Source organism: Gavialis gangeticus, unplaced genomic scaffold (assembly GCF_001723915.1).
Source record: "Gavialis gangeticus isolate Ggan-Ray unplaced genomic scaffold, GavGan_comp1, whole genome shotgun sequence".
Classification (NCBI taxonomy): domain Eukaryota; kingdom Metazoa; phylum Chordata; order Crocodylia; family Gavialidae; genus Gavialis; species Gavialis gangeticus.
Window position 1 is genome coordinate 49636680 of NW_017729024.1, and position 5124 is coordinate 49641803.

At 40.8% G+C, this 5124-nt stretch overlaps 1 protein-coding gene across 1 annotated transcript in view; it reads right to left on the reverse strand.

Annotated features, from left to right (window-relative positions):
• The window catches only part of GRIN3A (glutamate ionotropic receptor NMDA type subunit 3A), a 160988-nt gene that overhangs the window by 148884 nt on the left and 6980 nt on the right, over positions 1–5124 (reverse strand). The window lies entirely within an intron of this gene.

Below are 5124 nucleotides of genomic sequence, written 5' to 3' on the forward strand. Positions count from 1 at the left end.
CCCCTGTAACCTGTCTAGGTCCGATTGCAGCCTATTCCTCCCTTCTAGCATGCCCACATCTTAGTGTCCTTGGCAAATTTGAACAGGGTGCTTTTTACCCCCTCGTCCAAGTCACTGATGAAGATATTGAACAGTGTGGGCCTGAGGACCGAGCCCTGGGGGACCCCACTGCCCACATCCCTCCAGGCTGAAAATGACTCATCCACCACCACTCTCTGGGTGCGGCCCTCCAGCCAGTTGGCGACCCATTTGACTGTGTGGGTGTCGACACCACAGTCCCCCAGTTTTTTAATGAGAACAGGGTGAGAAACAGTGTTGAAGGCTTTCCGGAAGTCCAGGAAGACTATGTCTACAGCTACCCCTGCGTCTAAGGATTTGGTGATCTGGTCATAGAAGGCCACCAGGTTGGTCTGACAGGACCTGCCACTAATGAACCCATATTGATTGCCCCTAAGCATAATCTCCCCTGCTGGCCCCTCATGGATATGCGCCAGAATAATTTTCTCATGGTTACATTAATACCCTGTGGGCGTGTCTACATGTGCATTTTTTCTAATGTGAATTAAATTTAGTACCTCTGATGTGAGGTACTAAAGACATGCACGTTAGGCTGCCTTAATGCATAGCAATGAATGTGCATGTTTTTTAAGTGACACTTTATGTGCAGTAGCTTATTTTACTGTGCATTTGCATAATCTCATAGTTTTTTACATGGCACTTTAATGCTCAGTAAAATAGGCTACAGCACATTAAAGTGCATGTATAGACACATCCTGTACATTGCTCAGAAAGCTTGAATAAGAAATGAGCTCTTCATCCTCATAAAAGAAGTGTAGGAAGTACTTATGTTACTAGATTTACCTAGCAGGGTTTGGAAGGAGAGCAAGAATCAGTTGAACATCCTCTGCATGGGAAGATGGAGATTAATGTGAAGTCAGTCTTTAAAGAGGCACCCTTCAGAACCTCTTAGAATTGTTTTAGACTGTATATTGCCTAATGGTTTAACATGGAATGATATGAGATGAGGGAGGGAAAATGTGTACGCGTTGTGTGTGGCAGTGAAAGATCCTTTTTAAATGTAAAGTGTTTGGATTTGACCAAATTTAGGATGACACAATTTTAAACTACCACATTCTGTAATAGAACATTACTGTTTTATAAAAATCTTAATTCTGTATGGGGAAAAATCTCTTTGGTTATGTTTGATACAAGACTTCTCCTTCCATTCCCTTGCCCAAATGCCTTCTCATACCCACAGGTGTTCAAAATGACTATAGTCTGGTAGTTCAGTATCCCTTCTGGAGGTACCATATGCCCAGTATATTATAACACTTTCTGTTCAAGTGTCATCCATACTACAAAGTTATTTTCAAAAGGAAGTTTGTTCTTTAAAGTTGAATTGCAAATTAAATATGAAGAGTCTGTTTGCTTCAGCATCATCTGTTCTGTGCCCAGACATAGTAGCTAACTGTGGCATTCTTTTAAAATTAAACACATATTGTTGGTTCCTTTTTTGGTTCTCCACCCTCAAGTCTGAGCCAGATGGTCACCATTAAATAATGGTGTCATGAATTGCTCCCCACCCGAGTATCAGCTGCCGAGGAAACCTGCTGGAAACACCGTGCAGATAGCCAGTCAATTACTATTTATTTTACTGCATGACATGGTTTTATGGAAGTTCTTTTTAATATTACATTCTGGGAAGGGAGGAAAAGCTGAATAGTTAATGAGTATATTTTATATACTCTGCTGAAAATAGAGTATATAAAATAAAAAATAGGGTATAAAAACTGCAAATAGAAACTTCAAGTTTAGAGAGCCTTACTCCCAACCTTCCCCCCGCAACTTCCCATGTTATTCCAATACTACCACATACACTGGAATTATTCTTGCTCATATTTATGTACTATTAGGAGTGACATTTTTAATGTCTTTAGGTCATCTTTCTGTTTCATGTCAGGCAGAGTCAGTGAGTGGCTTTTTGGCAATCTTAGGAGGCAGACTGTATAGTGTATACAAAGGAATGACATAGAAAGGGGGTGAACTTCATGAAGGAAGAAACTTTGGTAACAGTATTTGGATAGGATCAGTAGGTGCAAATCATTAGATCAAAAAGTGCAAAGGTGTACACAAGCCTGGATAGGCAGTTGGCCAAAAGGGGTAGTGTGTTTTAGGCACTTCTGTAGCAGTGGCATGAACAGGAAGGGTGTGATGTCATTAGCATCATGCCCAGCCCTTGCTGACTCCCCAGCCATAATGGCCAGGTACCCATTCACAACTGGGCCAATGGCATGAATGTAAAATGAGATTCAAACTCTTACTTCTAGAACTATAGTGAACTGCCTTAATCTGTCCACCATCATGCCTGGCAGCATTAGACAGAACATGCAATTTGAAAACTGTGCAAGAAAGTCATTTTACACTTCGTGCCGTTACTGTCAGCTGTACCTAATGGCGGAGCCCTATACTAATTTTGGTGAGATATTAATTTTGTATATGTAGAATTTGGCAGGACAAAACTTATAAAGTATTTAGGCTTTTCAAAACCGTATGATGCCTGCCTTCCACTGGGTGTATTCCATGGCATCAAAGTGTTCTCCAGGTTCTAGATACGCTACATTTGGCCTCTCTCAAAAAATCAGATGACAATAATTGTGATTAATCCATTCAATTCTGTAGCATTCTCTCCTTTTTATTTTTATATACGTGACTTTTATTAAATGCTTTGTTTTCCTACCACAACTCTTGATGGGATAAAATTCACTTGAAAGCAACAAAGTGTTTTGCCTTTCAGTTAACATCTGCTTAGCTACACTTCTCTTGTTGTATATAGCACTTGACAGCAAGACAAAGATCCTGTAAATATTCCTCTCTAGCCTTGGGATGGAAAATAGAACTTGTATTCCTCATCTGTTGATAGATTTCTCTTTTTACCAGTCTACCGTAGTTAAACAGTGTCCAAATGTCGAAGATTAGCAATTAAGAGATGTATACTAAACAAATCTGAAGGCCTCTAATGCATATTCTATGTTTGTAGTATTTCTAAGGGAACAGAACAATAGACAGTTGTTTTTCAAGAACAAAGAAATAGAAGCAGCATTTTGTCTTCAAGAAGCCTGGAGTGCAAGCATTACTCAAAAAAATATGCCACCCTTTTGAGTAAGTTGTTTGGGGTTGTTTGGGACAAGTTTTGCTCATTAAAGTAATAGTTAATTAAGAGAATCCTGGAAATAAAGATTGAGGATACTTCGTAATTCTGCTCAGAAAGTAAGATCTTGACCTTTTCCTGACTTTTTTTCTCTGTGACAAAGGTGATCCTATCCTGGTCTATTAGCAAGGACTTGCATTATTTGTTAAACGGTGCTCACAATTATAGGTGGCAGTCTCCTCTAAAACTGAACAGCCACAGAAGTGAAAGTGGCAGAGTAGGTTTGATATTATCACATGTATTAAGTGATGTGGTGTCTACTAACAGGAGATTTTGAAGTGTTAAAAAAGTGGCAGGGCACCTCAGACCAACCTTAAATTTAATTACCCTACCTGTTTGACTAGTTTTCCTTTAAAAATGACCAGATGTTTTAAATGCATAAACTTAGCAGGATCAGTCTTCACAGAAAGCCATTCGGGGCAGCATCTACACATGTACTTAGATCCCATTATAGTCTCAAATAACTCTAAGGTTGGTGCCTCAAGCCTGTATTCAAAAACAGTTCTGAAGAGGATTGAATCTATGCACTGGAGTCACACAGATCAGATAAGCAATTAAGTCCCAGTCTGAAGCACTTTGAAATTAATGGGAAGCTTCCCAGTGATTTCCATGGACACTGAATCAGGCTGTCAGTGTATACATCTTACAGCTTTTGAGTTCTCCAATTCCCTTCATGTAGAGGAAATAAAATTCATCTTTTGAAAGCTGAAATAAGTCTGTGCTGGCTAGGAAAAAAACCCACAAAACCAAACCCCAGACTCAGCCACCAGAAAACTAGGGCTTCTCCACACTCCACACCTGGGCTAGCTGTTGATTAGCTAGCTTGGCAGCAATAGCAGAGATGCATAGACCTCTGTGAGTGAGCTTGTCTGGCATCCTGGCCAGGCTTATGTAGCCTGCAGTGAAGAGCATGTGCCCCCATACCTTTACTCTTATTGTTACTTGAACTAGGTAGATTAAAGGTAGCTAAGGGAGACATGCTACAGGACACCTCCATTTGCAACATAGACATAGCCTTAGTGAAGATGCACTTTCCTTAATAGATTCTTGCCTCACATTTTCATGATTCATTTGGTGACCTCCTGTATAACATGGAGGGGTCTGGAAGGGGCACAGACTTGTTTTTTAAGTTTGTTCCTTTAATCAAGAGATAAAAACTTTGTTTTGCTGGCTTCCATTTTTCTGTAAATGTACTACCCTTCTTATAGAAAACAATAGTAATTTTCTCTTTCCTTCTTGTTCCTTGTTCTCTAGTTTCTGACATCACACCGACCAACCTTCAAGCAGTGTGCGCTAAATAGTGTATGTGGTATTGCAGGTTTGGTTTCACTTGCCTAAAAGTAGTTGTTGAAATTAAATACAGTATGCAAAAGATGTTATGGTAACAGATTTACACAGAGTGCCCTATCACCACTTTGCATTAAAATGCTTATTTTAAATTGGCTTGTGTGTTGTCCTGGCTTTGCTAAAGCAATGAAACGTGGGAGCGTGGGGTGAAATCTGAGCTAAGGGGCTGTCGTTATCTGGTGTTTTGGGCTCTCGTTATTTGGTGTTTTGAAGCTGTAACCCAGCACCGGCAAATGAAAAAAAGTAGCTAAGCCAAACGCGGTTTGGATGTTTTACCACCGCTCAGTGCTTTCAGTGGGAAATGATGAAGGGACCCCTTGTGGTACAAGGGGAAAGCCGGGGATCTGCATTTGGCTTCTGCAAACGGCCAGCCCCCACACAGCCCACTCGGGCACTTTCAAATGCACTGTGACCCAGGCAAATAACGCGTAGAGGTAAGCACTGGATTTCAGAAGCCGGTCCCTAGCAGTTGTCACTTCTAACTTCCCCGTTGTGACGAGCTCCGGCGATACAAGATACTACAACAGCCCGCCCAAGTCAGACTCTCTCCTGCCTCACGGAAAGTCCAA